This window comes from Rana temporaria, chromosome 5 (assembly GCF_905171775.1).
Source record: "Rana temporaria chromosome 5, aRanTem1.1, whole genome shotgun sequence".
Lineage (NCBI taxonomy): Eukaryota > Metazoa > Chordata > Amphibia > Anura > Ranidae > Rana > Rana temporaria.
The window spans coordinates 312733191-312757128 of record NC_053493.1 but is presented as its reverse complement, the minus strand read 5'-3'; the positions used below and the strand labels follow the sequence as shown (position 1 = coordinate 312757128).

At 44.2% G+C, this 23938-nt stretch overlaps 1 protein-coding gene and 1 non-coding gene across 3 annotated transcripts in view; one reads left to right on the top strand and one right to left on the bottom strand.

The window, feature by feature from the left end:
* The window catches only part of NOL4 (nucleolar protein 4), a 359633-nt gene that overhangs the window by 68603 nt on the left and 267092 nt on the right, over nt 1-23938 (top strand). The gene's annotated exons all lie outside the window — the stretch shown is intronic.
* TRNAS-GCU lies at nt 17462-17543 on the bottom strand. Its single transcript has one exon. It is a non-coding gene; the product is annotated as a tRNA-Ser (tRNA).

Below are 23938 nucleotides of genomic sequence, written 5' to 3'. Positions count from 1 at the left end.
TAGTCAAAAAACAAGCCAAAGGTCGGTAGTGAGTGGTAGTGGAGATAAGGACAGATGCAGATACTCAAAGGAGCAAGATTTCTGCTGGAGAGAGCACAATAATCTAGCAACCAGGAAGTGCAAAGGCGTGGTTTAAATAGGAAGTTTGTGGGAGGAGCAAAGAATTCAAGGTTTACAAGAGACAAGGCAAGAGGTCAGACATGCAGCTGTTTATCATGTCAGGTGGCTCAGCAAGTAGAGCTACTGCTGGATGCAGCAGAAGTTGTGGGTTCAGATCAGAGTCCTGACCAGTACATGGGCTGCAATTGCTAACCATCTTATAAACATGCTAGTTTACCTGGGTAGCTTTGCCACAGTATTTTGAGTTACTACTATTTAGTGACTGACCTGGAAAGAGCATGCAACAAGTGATCACTATAGCAGCTAGAATTTTCAGATGAAGATTTCAGCAATGGTAGGCTATGATTTTTTTCAGTTCACATTTCCTTTAAAGTTTCATAATTGTTTATTAACAAAATTATATCTTCCTCTTTATTTAGCTTTATTGACTTCGTCTTTGTCTAATGCCCCGTACACACGATCGGAATTTCAGTCGGGATAAACTCTGACGGATTTTTCTGACGGAATTCTGTTCAAGCTGTCCTGCATACACACTGTCGCACCAAATTCCGACCGTCCAAAACACAGTGACGTACAACACTACGACGAGACAAGCAAAATGAAGTTTAATGCTTCCGAGCATGCGTCGACTTGATTCTGAGAATGCATGTTTTTTTCTCCGTCGGGGCTCCATACAGATGAACGGAATTTCCGATAGAAATTTTTTTAATCAGCAAAAAAAGAGAACATGTTCTTTTTCTAAGTCCGTCGGAACTTCCGATGGAAAAACTCAGATGTGGCACATACACGGTCGGAATATCCGATGAAAAAATTCTGTCTAACTTTTTCCATCAGAAATTCCGATTGTGTGTACAAGGAAACTCTTCCTTGAGTTGGGGATGATAGGATGGAGCATGTCAATTACCTGACCTCATGCACTGAACACTCAGATGCTGGTAAGCAGCGTATGAAATGAGCAATTGTCAGGGCAGCAGATGTTGGACTTCTGGTGCTCTTTCGCCTCATGACTCAATATTAATATACACAAAAAATTGAATAGTTACATTTTTCAAAAGCCTGAATATATAAAATAATTAAAAATTCTCCAATGGATTTATCTTATACCCTGTACTAAAAAATAAAAAAAAATCTTAAAACAAAGAATTAAAAAAGGTGAACATGGGAGACCCAGTCTTTAATAACTATAGCAGTTCTTTCTCATGAGACATGACTTGTTTTTAGTTCATGATGGGAGCATATAGTAGGTGTAGTGTCTATCTTTGGTTTATCCTTGTTTATATGCTTGTTATTCTGGAAGCAGGAATCCCAAAGGAGGAGGACTACAATTTACATGCTAATCCAAAGGGAGTTAGGGACTTCAAAACTAAATTCACATACTTATTATTTTGTGGAGGAAAACCTTTTAAGATAGGTTTTTGGGTGTTTGGGAGAGGGGTTGAAATGTATTCCCTATTATGTGCATGCCCATGGACATTATTAACCAGGGGCTGCACAAAGACCTTCTGGGAAGTAGCCACCACGAGGGTCAAAAGAATACTGAGACCCCCCTTCCCCACTGTCACATATACCTGGAAATGGCTCAATAAAAAAAAAATAGCTGTCGGTCAACAAATATGTGAATTTTTTACTTGATAAATAATAGGGGGCCTAAAAATTGGTCTTACAAATGGGCCCTAACCACCACATTACATTTAGGTTTGGCTCCCCAAATCTAGTATAGTATATTTTGGGTGGGAAGTGAAAACACACATACACTTTACTCTGAGCATCCATGCCTAGCCCAGTTATCAATAATTCCCAACATTTATTAAATGCCCCCACATCAGATCCACACCCTAATTCTAACATTTAATGTACATACAGTGCTTATTGTTAAGATGGCCGCTGCTGCCCCAAGACCAGGAGCTGGCTTGTGCTCCAGGGAAGGGATGTGACGTATCGGCTGGGGAATACTGCCTCAACTAGTTTCTTCTGTAATTGGACATTTTTAGGAAGCTTCTTGAAGATGTCCAATTACAGACAAGACTAGTTGACAGTGCTGATGTTATAACAGGAAAGTACTTCCAAGCATTGGAAACTTGTTATCAGAGGTAAAGATTTTCCAACATATTGGAACATAGTTGTGCTATTGGATATGCATAAGAAAATGGAACACATTTTGCTGTTGTGTCAGTGCTTCCCAGGAGGCAGAATCGTGTCCTGGTGCTTCCACTAAATGTCTCACAGTAACCAGATCATGTCATTTTTTTTTTCCAGTACAGGTTTCAGAATGGCACATATAATTGGGTTTGTACAGGTCCTTAGTACTTAAGCTCAAAGGCAAGAACTGTGCTGATTTCCTTAGCCAGCCAATGCATGCATATTTGTCAATGTTTACAAATTTTCAGGGGCCATGTTTCTACAGATTTGGTGGATCTAAGGGCGTCATAAATGGCCTACCTAACCAACATCTTTATGTATTTTAAATTATGTAAAAGATGAATATAAAATAAAGAACACACAAATATTGGAGCTTTCTAAGGACAGATATTCAAATTGTGGGTCCACCTCTGGGAATGACTATAGTCACCTCATTAAACAAATAAATGATTGTATTTCTTGCTATAGGTTATTGCACTTTTCTCACTAGCACTGTTTTTCTAAATAAGATGAGGATGTTTGGCCAGCATGATGATAAGATCTCATCAACTGCTATACTCATAGCTGGTTAGCTATGACTTTATAGTGACAAGTTTAAGTGTCCTCTGTCCAATTTATTTTGTATGAGTGTGTCCTTATTGGTCAGCAAGGCAGTCTCATTGGAGAGGCAGCTGATGGGTAGGTGCAACTTGGCATCCAGGGCAAGGTGTAGGCCTGAATTTGAAGAAGTTAAGACTTCTAACAAACTTAAAACTATCTCAGGTAAAAATGCTTTTTTGGTAATAGCCGGCACCTTGTGGTGCCTGCTCTTATGTAGCATTTTATTTTTAGATATTGAGAAGGGATGACAAGTTCAATTTAAGTACTTTCCATTAAAATACTTGGCTGACAGACGGTATTCACATATTAAGCCCACGTTATTCTTATATGCTGTATAACAGTGACTTTGTCATACAAAATAAAGGAGAACATGTTTCTCCAGGCTCATTCTTAACATAAGAGTCGGTCATGAAAACAATTAAACAGAATTAAGAATTATAAGACATTGAAAATAAGCTGTGCATCCAGGTTATTGTTATGTTACTTGTGGATTACATTAGTGGCTGTATTACTGGATTTCAGAATATATATATTTATTTAAATAATATATAATAGAAAAGCTAAAACAAGGTAATGTTAATGAAAGCAGTAGGTTACTTTCTAAAGGGTGGAATGTCTGGATGAATGGCTTACTGTTTACTGTAGAAAGAAGAATGGAAAGAGGCTATTGTGGACTTTCATAGTACTGTACAAAAGGCTTAAAGGGGTTGTAATCCTCAAGGTTTTTCACCTTAATGCATTCTATGCATTAAGGTGCGGCCCCCCCCCCCCCCCGTTTTACTTACCTGAACGCTGACAGCTTCTGGCTGGGAACAAGCACACCTTACACCTTACACCTTACAGGTGTAATGCCTGTACCCCCCTGATGGCGGCCCTGGGCCTGCTTGACCAACTTATTTTACATGCGTTTTTGTATAGTTTCCTTGTGTTTTAGTGCATTTTTGCCTTTATTGTAGGTGTTGCGGTACCTCTCTTCCCGAGCTCCAAAGTACACGAACCGCCGCTAACCGCCGAAGTGCAATAGGTTCCAACCGGCAACCCTCTCCATACACCGTCCTTAGTGGCCAGTAACCCAATCCCCTCCAATAACGAGACCAAGCTCCATCATGAGGGTAAAACACGAACTGTTTACTGTTGGCCACCCGCCCGTATTTATGCAGGTCTCCCGCCTGGTGGACACTCCCCTAGGGGACCAGATGGGAGACTGAAATAACAGAACGACATGGGGACATTTCAAACATACATCCCCACCATTTCCCAGCATGCATCACAGTTTCTAACTTTATAACTGCCGAACATTTTATATATTTATGCAGGTCTCCCGCCTGGTGGACACTCCCCTAGGGGACCAGATGGGAGACTGAAATAACAGAACGACATGGGGACATTTCGAACATACATCCCCACTATTTCCCAGCATGCATCACAGTTTCTAACTTTATAACTGCCGAACATTTTATATTCATATAACGTATCCCCAGATAGCCTGGAACTGAGGGCATATTATTGGGGAATAGCAAGCAGACGAACACAATATGTCCAGTATACGGATGGGTCCGTCACATGGCCCCCTCCTTGTGGAACACTCCGGCAGACCCGGCTTGACCCTTTGGCGGGTCAACTTGGGGATGACCGGACGGAGAAGGCGTAGAGACGTCTGTTTGCCGAGATAATCCATCCGCATTCCCGTTCTGCTTACCGGGTCGGTAGCTGATAGTGAAATTGTAAGGCTGTAGTGCCAGACTCCACCTCGGCAGTCTGCAATTGTCTCCTGAGACCCGGTTAAGCCAAACTAGGGGGTTGTGGTCCGTAATGAGGGAAAATTCTTGTCCGTATAAATAAGGACTCCATTTCTTTAGTGCCCAGACCAGGGCTAAACACTCCTTCTCCACTGCCGCATAACTCACTTCCCTGGGTAGTAGTTTTCTGCTGAGATACGCGACAGGGTGCTCCCCTCCATCTTCCCCGACCTGGCTTAGCACAGCCACCAGTCCATACATGGAAGCATTGGTATGGACGAGAAAACGTTTGTTAGGCACTGGGGCAGCCAGGACAGGGGCATTCACTAGAGCTTGCTTCAGGGCCCGAAACGCGGCTTCACAAGCTGGCGACCACAGGACCTGCTTAGGTAAGTTTTTCTTAGTCAGGTCCGTCAAGGGCTTGGCCACCGTACTGTAGTCGGGGACAAAACGTCGGTAATACCCTGCCGTCCCCAGGAAGGCTAGCTTGGGTCTTGGTGATAGGTGTGGGCCAGTTAGCTACCGCCTCGACCTTAGCTGGCTCTGGTCGCTGGGTCCCACATCCTACCCTGTGACCCAAGTACTGCACTTCTGCCATGCCTAAATGGCACTTATCTGGCTTCAAGGTCAGGCCAGCGGCCCGAATCTTGTCCAGCACCACCCCCACGTGGACTAAATGGTCTTCCCAAGTCTCGCTGTAGACCGCAATGTCATCCAGGTACGCACACGCGAAGTCCTGGAAGCCATGGAGGAGTCTATCCACCATACGCTGAAAGGTAGCCGGAGCATTCTTCATTCCAAATGGCATAACCTTAAACTGGTATAGGCCAAATGGGGTGACGAAGGCCGACTTAGGGATAGCATCCTCGGCCAGGGGGATCTGCCAATAACCCTTGCACAGGTCAATAGTGGTCAGGTAGCGCCCCCTGGCAATGCGGTCTAATAATTTGTCTACCCGGGGCATCGGGTACGCGTCAGTGGTGGTCCGTTCGTTGAGCCGCCTGTAATCTACGCAGAACCGGGTGGTCCCACATTTCTTAGGCACCAGAACTACAGGCGAGGCCCAAGGGCTGTCTGACGGCTCGATAACCCCCAGCCGAGTCATCTCCTGTATCTCCGTCCGCATTTCCTCTCGGACTGCTTCAGGGATACGGTATGGGGGTTGTCGTAGGGGGTTCTGTCCGGGCATCTCGACTTTGTGCATAGCTAGTGTGGTGTACCCGGGTTCTTGGGAGAACGTCGCCTGCTTCTCCCACAGAAGCTGTCTTGCCTGTACCTTCTTTGCTGGGTTTAACCGGTCTCCTAGCTGCACAAGGCTCGTAAGGTCCGTCTGGGGATTCCTCTCTAACAAGTCAGGTAAAGGTAAGTTCTCGGGGTCATCCGTAGCTGGGGCACAGACTGCCGCAACATCTTCTGGTCGCTCCTGATACTCCTTTAACATGTTCACATGAAAGGATCGCTGGATCCCTTCATCTAAACAGCTGGCTATAAGGTAGGTAGTATCACATATCTGCGCTAATACTTTATACGGGCCCTGCCAAGATGCTTGCATCTTGTTTGCCTTCACAGGTTTGAGCACTAGAACCTTCTGCCCAACCTGGAAGACCCGCTGTCGGGCGCCCCGATCGTACCACCGCTTCTGTCTCCCCTGGGCCGCCTGGAGATTTTCCCTTACCATCAGGGATAGTTTCTCCATGCGGTCCCGGAGTTCCAGGACATATGGTACTATGGGGGTCCCTTCTTGCTCCGTCTCCCCCTCCCAGTGTCCTCTAATGAGATCTAGGGGTCCTCGGACCCTTCTCCCATAGAGTAACTCAAAGGGGGAGAACCCAGTAGATTCCTGGGGCACCTCTCTGTATGCAAATAGCAGATGAGGCAGGAATCGCTCCCAGTCTCTGCAAGTGTCAGTAAAGGTCCTCAGCATCTGTTTGAGGGTACCATTAAATCGCTCGCAGAGGCCGTTGGTCTGTGGGTGATACGGTGAGCTAAGCAGCGGTTTAATGCCGCACACCTTCCACAGTTGCTGGGTGAGCACAGCGGTAAACTGAGTTCCCTGATCAGAGAGAATCTCCTGAGGGAACCCGACCCTAGTGAATATCTTAACCAGGGCATCAGCTACTGTCTCTGCCTCGATATTAGACAGCGCTACTGCCTCTGGGTAACGTGTGGCATAGTCCACCACGGTAAGAATGTACTTCTTACCGGAGGGGCTAGCCCTGGCCAGTGGACCTACCAGGTCAACGGCTATGCGGGAAAAGGTCTCCCCAATGATAGGCATCGACTGAAGCCTAGCTTTTGGGTGATCTCCCTGCTTTCCTACCCGTTGACAGGTGTCGCACGTGCTACAATACATCCGCACGTCTCGGTTCAAATTGGGCCAGAAAAAGTTTTGAGTGATCCTATGAGCTGTGCGGTGGGAGCCTAGATGGCCCGCTAACGGCACATCGTGCCCAATCCGTAAAATCTCCTGCCGGTACTTGGCAGGTACCACTAGCTGTCGCTTGTGCGGAGGGGTGCTCGGTTTTTGGGACGGTCTCGGGATCCTGTACAGCCTATCCCCCCCCCACTCGTAGTGCTCCCCATCTACTCCTTCCTCCCCTGAGTCGGCCCTGGCCCTGTACTTCGCTAACGTCGGGTCTTCCCTAGTCTCCCTTCCGTACATCTCTGGGGTATCCCAGCCTAAAGGGGCCGGATCTAACATACACGTCGGGGTAGAGGGTCTTACCTGGGTCGCAGCAGCAGGTGGGCCGGCTTCGGCGGCACGGGTCTGGGCCCGGGTCGTGACAGCGTCTACTGCAGCGGGGCCCATGGGAGTATAGGCTGAAAGGAGGGGGGCCAAGTCATTGCCAAGGAGGACATCGGCGGGTAAGTCTTTCATAACCCCCACGTTCACTTGTCTAGCGCCCACTCCCCAATCCAAATGTACCCGGCAACGGGTAGTCGGAACACGGCACCTTCTTTCTTTCCCCCGTGTCTGCTGTGACTGGGGCTGCTGCAGTGCCGCTTTGGCGTAGCAGGTTGGCCTCCACAGCGGCTTGGACTTGGGCGATAATTTCCGCAGATGGGTTGGGACCATAATGGGCCAGCCTAATTCTTACCGCCCGGTCAAATCTCTCTTCTTCGGGGGTTCTGTCGTCTGGGCTGGGTCCATTGGTTCCCTCTGCTGCTGGTACTCCATCCATTTCCAGCAATAATGTGATAATGTCCCCCTTTTTGAGGTTACTGGCCTGTCCGCCTCTTTGCTCTAATAAATCCTTTAAGGTAGCTCTTCTCAGGTTTTGGTATTGCAATTCCATTTGGTCCTGGTTGTAGTGGTTTCTTTGGGCGCTGAGGTTCATCCCGTCGCTTGCCACCAGTTGTTGCGGTACCTCTCTTCCCGAGCTCCAAAGTACACGAACCGCCGCTAACCGCCGAAGTGCAATAGGTTCCAACCGGCAACCCTCTCCATACACCGTCCTTAGTGGCCAGTAACCCAATCCCCTCCAATAACGAGACCAAGCTCCATCATGAGGGTAAAACACGAACTGTTTACTGTTGGCTACCCGCCCGTATTTATGCAGGTCTCCCGCCTGATGGACACTCCCCTAGGGGACCAGATGGGAGACTGAAATAACAGAACGACATGGGGACATTTCAAACATACATCCCCACTATTTCCCAGCATGCATCACAGTTTCTAACTTTATAACTGCCGAACATTTTATATTCATATAACGTATCCCCAGATAGCCTGGAACTGAGGGCATATTATTGGGGAATAGCAAGCAGACGAACACAATATGTCCAGTATACGGATGGGTCCGTCACAGTAGGGTATGCAGAACTAAAAAAAATTGGAACAATGCCCATGCAAAGTGCTGTAATCCTAAAACCCATTGCAATGCACGTATAACGCACAAAAACGCATTCAAATGCATGTTACAAATACATAGGTTTTACATACAGAGTTTATATGGTCCCTGAAGGATTAAGGGCTCTTTAAGGTCAAAAGCTGACTTTGATCAGTACAATTCAGTAGAAATTCTGTGATACAGTACAGTGCAATGCCGATGCAAGTGCATTGCTGTTCTTATAAATGATTACGAAATATTGTGCTGTCTGTAGTTTTCCCTTAATACTCAATTCTAGTTTTCTACAAATATTTCTATTTGGTTTAAGATATAAATATTGAATGAGGTCTATTAATGTGTAATCCAGCAAATCTTTTCCATCCCTTCTTTCTGGTGGAGGTTTTATTTTCTTATTTGGTCCATAATCCATTTTTTCTCTGTTCATGGAATATTATTTTAAACTCTGCACATCCTAAAATTCTTTTTATACTACTATCTAGATAAATAAGTGACACTCAGCCTACTCATGCCAATCATGATAGTAGCATTTTATTTTATTTTTAATCTATGTTAGAAAAGGAGTATTATTTTGGTGACTAACCAGATGGAGCTTAAGCGACAACAAGTACCAATCTCCGATTATGAATCCAGAACTCGCAAATGGTCACAGGCGTCTAGGCTACCATACATTTATAATGAACACAATGGATCTGCTGGGTCCAGCTCACTTACTGCCATCTGGTACAATAATTGTTATTAAACAAAAACTTCTTCATTGTCCGCATAGCTGTGAAAACAATACTTGCTCTGCATAGCAGAATACCATCCCAGCATTATCGTACCTCTCATTTCTTGTGTGCTTACTTCTCAGAAATGCATGTATAAGTAAGTTTAGTACCTTTTTTTCACAGGAAGTTTTAAAACCTCTCCTAAACGATGGAACTTGACAGCTAGTAACCAATGTTTAAAAACGTCCGTTGTGCCACGTTTACATGCCACGTTTGCGTTTAGAAGTCTTTTTTACAATGTAAATGATCAGAAATGTATCTCCATTAAAAACGCCTATAAACAAAACGTGGCTAAATGCGAGTTACCATGTTCACACATGTTTTCAAGCGGTTGCAGGCATTTGGCGTTTCAAATGCCTCTGAACATCCGTCCTGAACACATTTTTTGCTTTGTTCCCCATTCTTCTTGCCAATGGCTGCCATTTTGCTGAAGCCTGGAGCCCCTGAAGATCAGTAAACCTTAAGGCTGTCAGCAGATGACCTCTACAAATTCGGCTTAGTGCCTAAAAATAGAGAGTGGGAGAGTGAGTAACTTGTATAGCACTAACAAATGCGAACTGAATCGTCTCAAGGCGCTTTTTGTCCAATTTCGTCCAAGGTCCTTCAGAAGAGTTGGGTCTTAAGTGTTTTCCTGAAGGGCTGATGGTTTTCTTCCATGCGGATGTTCGTTGGTAGAGAATTCCATAGCCGTGGTTCTGAGACTGCGAATCTTTGTTCTCCTTTAGATTTGTAGTGGGACTTGGGGATGTGGAGGAGATTTTGATTAGTTGATCGGAGGGCTTGATTAGGGGTGTAGTGTTTTATTTTCTCACATAAATATTGAGGCGCGTTTCTTTGTGTGCATTTGTGGGTGAGGCAGAGGGTCTTGAATGTAACCCGATTTTTTACGGATAGCCAATGGAGAGTCCTTAAGGCTGGGGTGATTCATTCCCATGTTTTTTTTCTCGTTTATCAGTCTTGCTGCTGTGTTCTGGACGACTTGTAGATGAGAAATCTGGTATTTGGGCAGACCTAGGTAGAGGGAGTTTACGTAGTCGAGTCAGGAATTGATGAGCGTTCCAACTACTGCTGCTGTGTCCTCTTCCGGGATGAATGGGATGAGTCTGCGCAGCAAGCGGAGAAGATAGTGAGATCCGCTGACTACTGATCCTCTTTGTGCGTCCATAGTCATGTCTGAGTCAACTGAGCATGTGCAGAGCAGTGTGGGACAATGTATTACTGGATTTTAAACAGTATAGGAAATTATTTTTAACGTTTTACATAGCTATACTGGCGAAAGGGGCCAGCTTGAAGTGATCTAGCAGGACTTAATTTTCAGACTAACGTTACATTTTAATATTCTGCTGATATTTACTGATCTATTTGAAGGGCGGTCCTGTAAATGGCACCATTTCAACTATTTCTGTGGCTGTTTTTGTTTTATATTTTGTAATTACTAATCTTCCCATCAATATTTTTGATGGCAAGACCAGTGGTGTATCCAGTGATGTGTAATCTATGCAACATATCACAGATCAGTGTTCATTAGTCTAATTGCAATATATCAAAGCTGAACCTTGAAACTTGAATCACTTGTTAAAGGCATACACACACAAAAACGCACATACACTGTATTAAATGAGACACCCTAGAATGGCTTTATTAATGTTTGGTTGAGTGTTCTTTTGGTGGGTTTAGTTTGTTATTTTTATTGAAGCTTTCTGATCCATATTAGTAGACTTTAACTCAGTCAGCAGCATAGTTGCATTACCGTAGGTTTCTTATTATGAGACCCTTGTCATAAACAAGATGACTCTCCTATAAACGGAGATGCCTATTCAATATATTAAATGTGTTTTGTCTGTTTGGCAGGGAGGGCCAGTTCAAGAGTAAAGCTACACTAGATGAATGTGCCTACTGCTTTCCTTAGATATACAATGTAGAATGTGTTCACAACATTAAGCCTCGGACACACGATCGGATATCTGATGGAATCTAATCCGATGGATTTTTTCGTCGGATATCCGATGAAGCTGACTTTCATCAGTCTTGTCTACACACCATCGGTCAAAAATCCGACCGTGTCCAACGCGGTAAAGTAAAACACTACGACGTGCTGAGAAAAATGAAGTTCAATGCTTCCGAGCATGCGTCGACTTGATTCTGAGCATGCTTGGATTTTTGACCGATGGATTTCCTCACAGACAACCATTTTTTTTCTATCGGTTTTTTAACCATTGGAAAATTTAAAACCAGTTATATTTTTTTTCACCGATGGATAAAAAACTGATGGGGCCCACACACGATCGGTTCGTCCGATGAAAACGGTCCATCGGTCCGTTTTTTATCAGACAAACCGATCGTGTGTACAGGGCTTCTGAATTGTTTAAACTGCCAACAGAATTACTGGGCCTGTAACCACACATATTACAAACAATCAGCTGGGATATATTGTTTTAAAAGTGAAATATTGGTTCTGTGCTGTGCATTTTGCAGTAAAATATGGTGCATAACTGTGTGACTCTAGCTTGTGCTTTTGCTTTTACAATAATTGAGTGTATAAAAAAAAATAAGTGCTGAGAAATAAACAGTTCAATAATACGTAATCAGTAACTAAAAAAGTGTAGCATGTCAGTTCTTTTTGTTTAAACTCTATGTAACATAATTAGTCATGTGTCATGTAAGGAACCTTGGAGCAGATGGAGCTTGACAAGAAGTACCCATCTCTGATTAGAAGTCTGTGAAGAGTGTTTCCATTATCTGGGAGACATAATTCAGATGGCTTTTTATTTCAGTATTTTCTTACACTGTATCTCAGAAAGAGGAAATAGAGACTCTTGCTAAGTCTTTTGCCGTACATTAAACACATCCAACATGGAGCATTTAAAACGTGACACTCATTTACCTAAGCCTGCCAATTGCTCATGACAGGAACCAATGAGCTTTACTTGTTGTGGCAGTAAATGTGTGAATGTCACCTTTTAAACTCACAAAGGAGGTAAATAAAGTATGAGGTAGTCTAACAGGCTTACCTGGTTTATGGGCCATGTAGTCCCCTTCTGAGCTGATATGCCAATAGGTCTTCCTCTGCTGTTCCCAATGCTCTGCCACCAGTCCTAGTCATGGTATTATCATCATAAGCACATGTTACCACTGAGATTTGACATGTTTTAACCACTGCATACAGTTCTGGAAATGTTAGTGTTCAACCTGATTAGCAGGGAAAATTAAAAAATGAATGGAAGAATTATCCTCGCCTGGCATGACTGATATTTATGGAGACTCGGTGGTCTGGTCTGCACATGGGTAGGTGGCAGTGTAGGTGTTCTGTTAATTTAGATAATACACTCTCGAAGGGCCATTTAACAGATTATGTGATGTGTTTTCTCCATCTGTGACTTTTCAACATGTGACAAAGGTCTCTCAAACCACGGGGATTGTGAATATAATTATGATTAACTTGTATAGGGCTTGAAGGTTGGCACCTATGTATTGTTAAAGCTCCTACATTAACACGTTTTTGTGTCTAATGCTAAATGTTTATTATTCTGATTAAAAAGGGAAAGTGTCTTTTTTCGCTGAACAAAGAAGCATCAGTTGGCTTATGCCGTAAAAGCAGTCAAGAGATTGAAAGGCGCATTTATTCACAAAGTTTATTACACAAGTATTGCTCATTTCAGTTAATGAAAACAATATAGGTTAATGTTGATAATACACAACATGGCACTTTCCACCACAGTATGAACTAGATTGTTGTGAGAAGGTTAAATTAGAACTGTGTCCTTATTTTTACCTCTTGATAAGTATCCTAAAATAATTTTATAACCTGGGAGAAACACCTTTTTTAAATTATTGAATGTTCTTTTCATGTTTTTACAACTAGTCATATCATCTCCCAATTTAGGAACCATGACCCTTACCAGGCACCTAGTATGTGCATGCCTACATTTCATAATCTGTAAATACATATTTTGTGTCTCCTTCATTACCAACATGATGAGCAAATGTGTCATCACTAAGTATACTGGTGAGAGTTGGTAAATGTTAGATGAACAGTTGCAGTTTTTTAATGATGGGTCAGAGCTGTCCGTAGTGCTGATCTTGGGTTTTTCAAAAGATCGGCTCTTATGCCGCGTACACACCATCACTTTATGTGATGAAAAAAAATGACGTTTTTAAAAACGTCACTTTAATTGACCGTGTGTGGGGGAAAACGTCGTTTTATGTCTTCTAAAAAAACGACCAAAAAAAATTGAAGCATGCTTCAATTTTATGTGTCGTTTTTCAAAACGTCAACTTTTACTTCACAGAAATTGACCATGTGTAGCAAAAACGTCGTTTAAAACGACGTTTTTTCACCCGCGCATGCCCAGAAGCTACTTATGAAGCGAGCTTCAATGGAAAAACGTGGTGAACGTAACCTCACTTTGCTAGAACATTGTGAGAAAAACGATGGTGTGTAGGCAACTTCGTCTTTGAAAATTGAAGTTTCAAAAACGTAATTTTTTACTTCACAGAAAATGTCGTTTTTTTTCATCACATAAAGTGATGGTGTGTACGGGGCATTAGAGTTGATTTTCTTCTTCTTCTTTTTTTTTTTTTTTTTTTTTTTAATAAAAGAAGAAAATTCTACCAACACCCTTCCCAATGCTACTACAGGTTAATCCTTCCATACTTTTCAGCCTGACTAGAGAACAGTTATACACACCATGAAATCTTGGGGTTCCCTGTGACATCATAGGTTTAACTTCTTTGATCGACCATGGCGAGGCCTGTGCTGAGTGGAACCTGTCATAATAAACCACTGTATGGTCTTAGCCACCGTGCTGCAGCTCAGTTTCAGGGTTGTCGGAAAATCCGACAACAATTGTCCGATGGAGCATACAAACGGTCAGATTTTCCAATAAAACCCTGCGATCACACAATTGTTGTCCGAAAATCCAATCATGTGGATGAGGCTGAGGCCCCGTACACACGACCGGATCTGTCCGCTGGGATTTATCCGCGGATCAGTTCCAGCGTACAGATCCGGTCGTGTGTAGGCCCGAGCGGACATTTTCCAGCGGATAAAAATCCAGCTGACGGATTTTCAGCGGATAAAAATTTCTTAGCATGCTAAGAAATCTATCCGCTGGAATCCTGTCCTTCGGACTTATCCGGTCGTCTGTACAGACTCACCGGATAAGTCCGCCCGATCCCCACCCCTCGCAGGCGTCAAAGTGATTTGACGCATTCGTGGAAGTATTTACCTTCCAGGGTCGCGCACGTCGCCGCGGCGACGGCGCGGCCACGTCACCGCGGATGTTTTCCACAGGGATTTTGATCTGATGGTGTGTACAGCCATCAGATCAAAATCCGCCAGCGGACATATCCGATGGAAACGGTCCGGCGGACCGTTTTCATCGGATATCGGATATCCGCTCGTCTGTACGAGGCCTAAAGTGTGACAGCGCTGAAATCTGAAACTTGGCCTGGGCAGGAAAGGGTTAAAAGTGTTCAGTATTGAAGTGGTTAAAATGTCCACCCTCAGAGAATACCACATTTTCTCGGAAGTGTATTTACTAAATTTCAAAGTAGCATCAATGTGAGTCATGGCTTAGGGCCCATTTCCACCAGATGCAATGGGATGCATTTTTGACTGCTCTCCAACTGCACAGATACTGATAGTCCAAAATCCAGGTTATCTTATGGGCATAGTTCACACTTGCAGTGCAGTAAGAAAAAAGTCAGAAGTGACCTCTAAGGAAATGCAAGCATGGGAAAAATACACTGCAAATGCACGTTTGCATGTGCAAAAATGTGCAGTAAACACACAGGCCCGGATTCACAGAGAGCGGGCGCACATTATGCCGCCGTAGCAAATAAAATACGCTACGCCGACGCAGCGCAGAGAGGCAAGCATGGAATTCACAAAGCCACTGCTCCAAAAACTGTGCTGGGTTTCGAAGGCGTAAGTTGGCGTAGGTGGAAGTGGGCGTGAGCCATGCAAATGAGGCGTGACCCCATGCAAATGATGGTCCGAGCGCCAGACAGATACGTATCACGAATTGCGCAAGCACCGGGACGTGGACGCATCCCTCTGCGCATGCTCACAACCACGTCGGAACAACTGCCTAAGATACGCCGGATCACTGCGTACGCCATGAACGTAACCTACGCCCAGCCATACACACGTCCAACGTAAACAGCGTAAAATACCCCGGCTTGAGTTCCCTGGTGCAGACCTTTGCATGTCTGCTGCTGAGTTACACCTACTTTATGGGGCTTAACTTTACGCCGGACGTACAACTTACGCGCACATCGCGTAGCTTGCGTCAGGCGCACTTACGTTCGTGAATCGCCGTATTTCCCTCATTTGAATATTTAAATGGCTAAACAATGGGAGCGTCCAGCCTAAATGTGCGCCTACGCTACGCCGGCGTAGGCAAGTTACGTTGGTGGGTTGAAGCCTGTTTTTAGGCTTATCTTAGTTTGTGGGTCCGGCACACAGATACAACGGCACATATTTGCACTTACGCCGCGTATCTAAAGATACGTCGGCGCAAGTGCTTTGTGAATCCGGGCCATAGTTTCTAGTGTGAATGGGCCCTTAGGCCTCGTACACACAGGCAAGAATCTCATCAGGAAAAAAACGTGGTTTTTCCTGACGAGATTCTTGGCAAGAATCTCTTGCTCTCCGAGTGTACACACAGACCTTTCAAAAGAACCGCGGTTCTCTTGAAAGGCAAGAACGTTGTGACGTCATCGCGTACGACGAGCATGCGCTCGTCACATTCAGTGCTGTTGCAGCCATCTTGCTTCATCCTACCTATGCCGTGGAAGCTACCGCGCATGTGTCAAAGTCATTTCGAGCATGCACGGGTTTCCACGGCGACAGGTAAGTATACACACTCTCGGGTTTCTCGTCGGGAAACAGGCTGACAAGAATCTCAACGAGAAAATAGAGAGCGGGATCTATATTTTTCTCGTCGAGATTCTGGGCAGATTTCCAGACGAGAAACCTGAAAGCCTCGTACACACGCACGGTTTACTCGGCCAGCAATTTTCTTGCTGGTTCTTGCCGAGAAAACCGAGCGTGTGTGCGAGGCTTTAGTGATGAGTAAAAGGAAGAGACAGATATTTTATTATTTTTATGATTTATAATCTGCAGTCAGATCATTTAAATGTCGGGAATTGCCCCATTATCTACCAGAAAGATCAAGTACACACATACAGAATACACCAGGGTGCAGGTCCCCATTTGCAGTCGTCACATGTGGTACAATGTGGTGTATGATTTGTAGACACACTACTCTCTTCTCAGGGGAAGTAGATTACAATAAAACAGTCCTGTGAGGTTCCAATTTCCCTACAGTCCAAATTTTTCCTGCAAACGTCCTACAGCTTCGTTATAGGATAACTTCCTCATCTGCCTTCATCAGGAATGTATCTCTTTACATACCCACAGTGTGTACGTGATGGATCTTTAGGACCAGTGTGTCTATCTCCAGGGGAAATTGTGATGGTGCGTGTCAGGCAGGCACACAGCATCCTTAAAAAGGATCATTATTTCCAGTCCCTGGATGAGTTATCTGTCCTGTAGTAATAGATGGGTTAAATTATATCCCAAGCCCAGTTACCTTCTGCATCCTTTCCTTCACCCTGCACTAATACCACCCCCTCCTCACAACTGACATCTGGTGCTAGGACTGGGCTATCCACTCGGCATCCCTTTTGTTTTGTGTCTTTTCGTTATTATTTTTTTTTTTTTTCATGAGTCTTGCATGAATGAAAATAGATTGCAATACAAATATAACATTTGCCTAATTATTGATATGAGTTTGGCTGCTAAGTAGCTTCTGTCCTGGCTGAACACATTTTTTATATTTTTTTTGTATTAACAGATATGTCTTTTTACAATTTTTTTTAAAAAAATGTGAAAACTGCACATAGCAAAATATTTATCATTTTCTACCCACCTTTGAATCTGTTTCATCCTTTCTGATTCCTTGTCTCTTTATGACATCTTCTAGAAGGAAAGCTGTCAGAATGCTAAAGACCTGTATCCCAACCTAAGGCCCTTATGGAAGCGGCTATTATCTCTGTGTTTTCTAGCTGCTGGGCAGCATACTAGTTCCAGAGCTCTGAAGCTTGACCTATTCAGCCTCAGTGGAACTGACGTAAGTGCCCCAAAGCTTGTATGGTACCTGGAAGTGAAATACGAAAATCTATAGGAGATGTTAGAGACAGGTCCCCCTTAAAGTGCAGCAGCTTCAGGCAGGCGGCTCAACGAGGATGGGATTCAAACTCATGCATGCAGAGCACAATGGATTAGCAGTCCATCGCCTTAACCACTCAGCCACCTCATCTATGGGACAGCTGTCATTCATGCAAAAGAAAAATCTAGATTTGCCCCCAACAACATTTATTGTGCTGTACCCTATGACCACAGATCACTGTGGCTTTACAGTTGCATACACCTCATGATAGCGATCTACAAATACCTCAATGGGGATCCCAGTATAGGAAAAAAACGACTGAGTCCCAGGGAGTGTATGAGGACACAGGGCCACACAGTGAGACTGGAGGAGTAGCGGTTTAAGCCTAAACTGCGCAGGGGGTTCTTCACTGTCAGGGCAATAAGGATGTGGAACTCTCTCCCACAATTGGTGGGGGCTACAGGAAGTATGGAGATTTTGGTCTGATAGCTGTACACACCATCAAACCGAAATCCTCGCGGACAGAGAACGCGGTGACGTAGACGACACCGACGTTCTCTGACGCGGAAGTTCAATGCTTCCACGCATGCGTTGAATCACTTTGGTGGAGTGATACCAAATGCACTCTGCCTGGGCCAGCAACAGCTGGTGATACCTGAATGGAAAACAGTTATCAATGGTAAGTTTATTACTAAAATCACAGTGTATATATGGGCATATCTGTTCTGCAGTGGTTACTGGGCTGCTTTCAAACTCATCCACCAGTGCAGTGCACCTGCAGGTCTCCTGAGCCATAGACTTCTGGTTATACCTGCTGGTTGGGGCGCTTTCTGAAGGTGCACCACACCTGCAGGATATAATAGAATTCTATGGCAAAGTGCAGCTAACCTGCAGGAAAACCACAGGTGCACGGCGCTGCACCTGCGGCGTGGGTAGACCACAGACCATCAGTGTAAAAGCAGCCTTAGGCCCCTAAGAAGATCATCCGCCCCCTTCCTTCGGATCGGATCAGAGGGACCATAGAGTAGAGTGGGCTGTGTCTGTCCACTCTGCATATGCAGAGTGTACAATGGACCTGTCATCTGCCCATTCCGATCATTGTGGCCTGTGACTGGAGGTTGGGCACCCCTGTTGTAGGCGGTAGATCCAGGCTATACAATTGGAATCGTTTCAAATGATGTTACACCCCTGCTTTAACCGAAAGTGCAGTAACACAGAAACCAATCAGTATTTATCTTCTCAGACTCCAGTAAACTGAAATCTAGTTGCTTGCTTTAAACACAGCTCTTGGTAGTTTATTACTGGTATTGTCTCTGGTTTATAAGCTGGTCATAAGCGATATATGACAGCTGAATTGAGCATGGGCGATGTGACTGCCAAATGAACATTTCCCTGTGCCATGTGTGTGTCCCATGTTGCCAAAGAGTGCATATTTATGCACTTAACAGACACTACTAGACATTTTGATTGGCTGCTAAAGTTCAACCCTTCCTATCCTATAAAATCAAATGATTATCCATTGAATTGTACATTGTTACCACTAAAATTTACCAGTGACGCAAAAGATTATGAACAGTTTTTTACCCCAGCATTTCATATTCCTGATACACTATATTGTCAAAAGTATTAGGATGCCTGCCTTTACACGCACATGATCTTTAATAGCATCCCGGTCTTAGTCCGTAGGGTTATTGAGTTGGCCCTTTGCAGCTATAACAGCTTCAGCTTTTCTGGGAAGGCTGTCCACAAGGTTTAAGAGTGTGCCTATGGGAATGTTTGACCATTCTTCTAGAAGCGCATTTGTGAGATTAGGTACTGATGTTGGATGAGAATGCCTGGCTCGCAGTCTCCACTCTAATTCATCCCAAACGTATTCCATCAGGTTGAGGTCAGGACTCTGTGACGGCCAGTCAACTTCCTCCACCCCAACGTTGCTCAACACCCTCCCTTTATGGACCTTGCTTTGTGCACTGGTGCGCAGTCATGTTGGAACAGGAAGGGGCCATCCCCAAACTGTTCCCACAAAGTTGGGAGCATTAAATTGTCCAAAATGTCTTAAGAGTCTCCTTCACTGGAACTAAGGGGCCAACCCAACCCCTGAAAAACAACCCCACACCACACCCCCCCCCCCCCCTCCACCAAATGATTTGGAGGGGTGACCCAATACTTTTGGCAATATAGTGTGGATGTATCCTGTTTTTTCCCAGCTTATCAGTGGTTTCACAATTGTTTTTATACATGACTGTAATGTCCTGCAAGTTTATCAAATTTCCATCAGGCAAGCCAGCTTATGTCTCTGTAGCCCTTTAGTTTCCACTTGAAATCATGTTTTTATCTGTATGCTTCTTAACACAGTATCAAGTCTCGTGCATTTCACTGTGCTACTGTGTTACTTGAGGCAGGTTGGCTATCTGGGCGAAAAAGATTAATATAAATGACCATACACATAGCAATCTGATTTCACAATCACATTATGATCTGGATTTATCAAAACCATGTTATTTGATGACCTACCTTAAAGCCCTGTACACACGATAGGATATCTGATGGAATCTAATTTGACAGATTTTTTTTGTCGGATAACCGATGAAGCTGACTTTCATCGGTCTTGCCTACACACCATCAGTCAAAAACCTGACCCTGCCAAAACGCTGTGACGTAAAACACTACGACGTGCTGAGAAAAATGAAGTTCAATGTTTCCGAGCATGCGTCGACTTAATTCTGAGCATGCGTGGCTTTTTGACCGATGGACTTCCACACAGACGATCGTTTTTTTTCTATTGGTTTTTTATCCATAGGAAAAATTTAAAACAGGTTCTATTTTTTTTACCGATGGATGGGCCCACACACGATCGGTTTGTCCGATGAAAACGGTCTGTTTTCATCGGACAAACCGATCGTGTCTACTCAATTGTATTCAGTTACAAAGCATTTTGCACTACATTGCTTGTAACAGATCTGAAGGAGATTGTATAATGAGATTGTATTGTGTAATGCCAGTAAAAGGCTCATTGTGGATCATTAAAGCTGAACTCTAAACATATTTTCTTTTACAAAGTTTTATTAATAGAAAAGGTGTGATGGTTACATTGAGAAAGGAAACTCTAAACATATTTTGATAAGTTGAAGAAATGTATTGTGTCTTTTAATGCAGTCATCCACCCACTGAGAAATCACATCTTTACTCCTACATAATAAGGGGTTATTCCCCTTTAATTCTGTTTCATAAGACTGGTTATGCCCACTCTTTCCCCCAATCATTGGTCTTTAACACTGTTGCGTAGTTCATTTCCAAGTGTAGTGGGAGGACCCCGGAGTTTGGTCTCACTCTCCCACTTTGTAATGGAAGGACCCAGAAGTCTTGGTTCCTTCATTAGTGTACTAGAGGGACCCAGTCTGACCCGTAATATTGGGTGCCTCACTGATCCTTCCTCCCAGTGGCTGGACATAGTTGCGGTATCATTAGAGACTGTGATGTCATCCGTTTACCTCTAAGGCTGGCCATACACAGAGCAAATTTCTTTCCTGCAACCACAGGTTGCAGGAAAGAAATTTGCTTGATTTTCAAATCCATCATGCTTCCCATTCACTGGGAAGCTCAACGTACGTACTGCTGTTTGAAACAGCCGCTGCGTCCACTGGGGGGATGGGAGGAAGTTGCCCCCACTGGGAGAAAACAGTGATTATTGCTAGCGGCTATAGCAGCCACTAGCGATAATCGCAGGTAAAAACCCAGCATGTTGGTTGTACCCAAGTTGATCAAACAATATATTCAGCCTGTCCATACACGGTTTGAATCTTGCTGAGTCAGCAGGAAATTCAAACATGGCCATAAGCTGGCCATGGATGCCTTGTTGTTTTTTTTTTAAATTAGCCAGAGGGCTGATTGAAAAAAACAGAGGCTTCCCCATCCACCATCCACACCGTGCCACTGTATTCAAACAACGGTATTCCTCTGCTGTCAGAATACACTGATCAGGCTGCAGCCAACTGATCGACAGAAATTTTCCAACAATCCCATTCAAAATAAATTGATCGTTAGAGCAGGAGCAACCATAGATTGATCGAAGTTCGTCCCGTCCTTGCTAAAGCAGCCACATTTTGATGCATTCATGAACAGCTTAGCAGCGATTTCTTAGAACTGAAAACAGTAATAGAAAAAAAAAAAAAACTGCCTGTATTTGCTGTGCATAGGGAAGGGACATTAAGGCCCCTTTCACACTGAGGCGGGGGCAGCATCGGCGGTAAAGCACCGCTATTTTTAGCGGTTCTTTACCGTCAATTTTGTGGCGCTATTCGGCCGACAGCGGGCAATGTGCCAGCAGTATAGCCGTGGTGTCCCAGGAGCGGTGGAGGAGCGGTAAACACACAGATCCTTCACCGCTCCAAAAATGCGGCTAGCAGGACTTTTTTTTACTGTCCTTTAAGCGCAACACTCCTGTGTGAAAGCCCTCGGGGCTTTCACATTGGAGACACAGCAGCGGCTGTCTCAGGTCGGTTTGCAGGTGCTATTTTTAGCGCAATAGCGCCTGCAAAACGACCCAGTGTGAAAGGGGTCTTAGAAGACAAATTAAGAGTTCAGCTTTAAAGGGGTTGTAAAGATACAATTTTTTTTTCTTAAATAGCTTCCTTTACACTTACCTCATCCTTCCATTTTGCTTTCAATGTCCTTATTTCTTCTGAGAAATCCTCACTTCCTGTTATTCTGTCTGTAACTCCACACAGTAATGCAAGGCTTTCTCCCTGGTGTGGAGTGTCGTGCTCGCCCCCTCCCTTGGACTACAGGAGAGTCAGGACGCTCTCTACGTTGCAGATAGAGAAAGGAACTGTGTGTTAATGGGCGTCCTGACACTCCTGTAGTCCAAGGGAGGGGGCGAGCACGACACTCCACACCAGGGAGAAAGCCTTGCATTACTGTGTGTAGTTACAGACAGAAGAACAGGAAGTGAGGATTTCTCAGAAGAAATAAGACATTTAAAAGCAAAATCGAAGGATGAGGTAAGTGAAGGAGGACTGCACTAAGGTAAAGGAAGCTATTTAGGAAAAAAAATTGTACCTTTACAACCCCTTTATTGTCCTACTGGTCAAGCTGGTATCTACTCAAAAATGTTTTGAGCAAGGGGAATATCTGGTTGTGTGGTTACACATTTTCTCATGACCACATTGTTCCTTCTTGGCTGCAATTTATGTAGATTTGATAAGAGTCCATTAGCAATTTGCTTTGTGGTATAACTGTAAGTGATTTTATTTTTTTTCTTCAATGGTTCCTTACTGTAACAGTTTGCTTATTTTGGGCTAACAGGATCCACATACCTAAACCCAAGTAATGAAATGGCTTGGCAGTATTCATTTCCTGCCTAATCAGCTTATTTATTGAAGAGTTTTAATTCGCTGTGGAGACCTCCTTTGTACCTGCTCCACGTCTTTCTTTCTGAGCAATGAGAGGTAAAGCACTGCTGTGGATCTCTTTTTGTTCCATGACCGCGCCACGGAGTGTCAGTTAGCTCTGCTCTACTGAAATGTGTGACTGAGACCTGGCCTCCAGCTCCCCTGCTGCATGTCTATTGAGATGCTTCCCTCTGCTGCCCACATCGCAGCGTTACTCTCTGGGCTATTTTTAGCCAACTGGGACACTTTTCCAGTAGCCCCGTCTGCGGGAACATGTGACGTTGACTAGCTCTGACCATTTCATTTTCTTTTTCGGATTAGTAATTTCACCCAAATGTACATTCCTTGCGCAGTTTTAAGTTAGGAAAGGGGAGACAATTCCTTTGTTTCCTTTCCTCTCCCCCTAGATTTTTCCTTTTAATTGCTCCTTTTTATTTCGCAAGTAGTTTGATGTCGTGTAATTATTACCTCTTAGGGAGCACAAGTGTCTAGGGTAGAGAATAATATAATGGAAAGCAAACTTCTGTTCCACATGATTAGATCCTGCAAGCTGATCGAATTTGTCCACAGGATGTAGATACATGATGGACAGCATAAGGGCTGAAAGCTTCTGTGCTTAGTACCTCTATGACTGTTCAATGGCATTTATCGGATAAGAAATAATTTGCTATTGTTCATATCATTACTTTTTTTCTTTAGGTTACACCGTATTCGATGTTCGCGTAGTACGAAATGTCCCGTTTTCCTCGTCACGATCTTGTTCTATAGATAGAGATTTTTTTTTTTTCGTTCAGTCTACAGGGGAAGAGACTTCTATTCCATGTGACCGGTCGACACAAGCTCATCGGAGAGCAGGACTGTCACAGTTTCATTACATCTCCTGCATTCAATGATTCTGGGCCCGGCCTGGCACGCAGGGCACTAGAGAGGGAGCAGAAGGAGGGAGAGCTGCCTGCCCAGGTTTCTATGGCAACACTGAAATACCTCCAGGACAGGAGAAGGCGGCAGCAGGGAGATGAGAGAGAGAGAGAGAGGAAAAAAAAAAAGACTCCTAACCCAGCACCAACACCGACCACAGCAAGTGCAAGACACTCCCCGTCCCTGTTTCCTGCTGCATTCCTAATGACACCCGTATTAGGCCACAAACATTATATA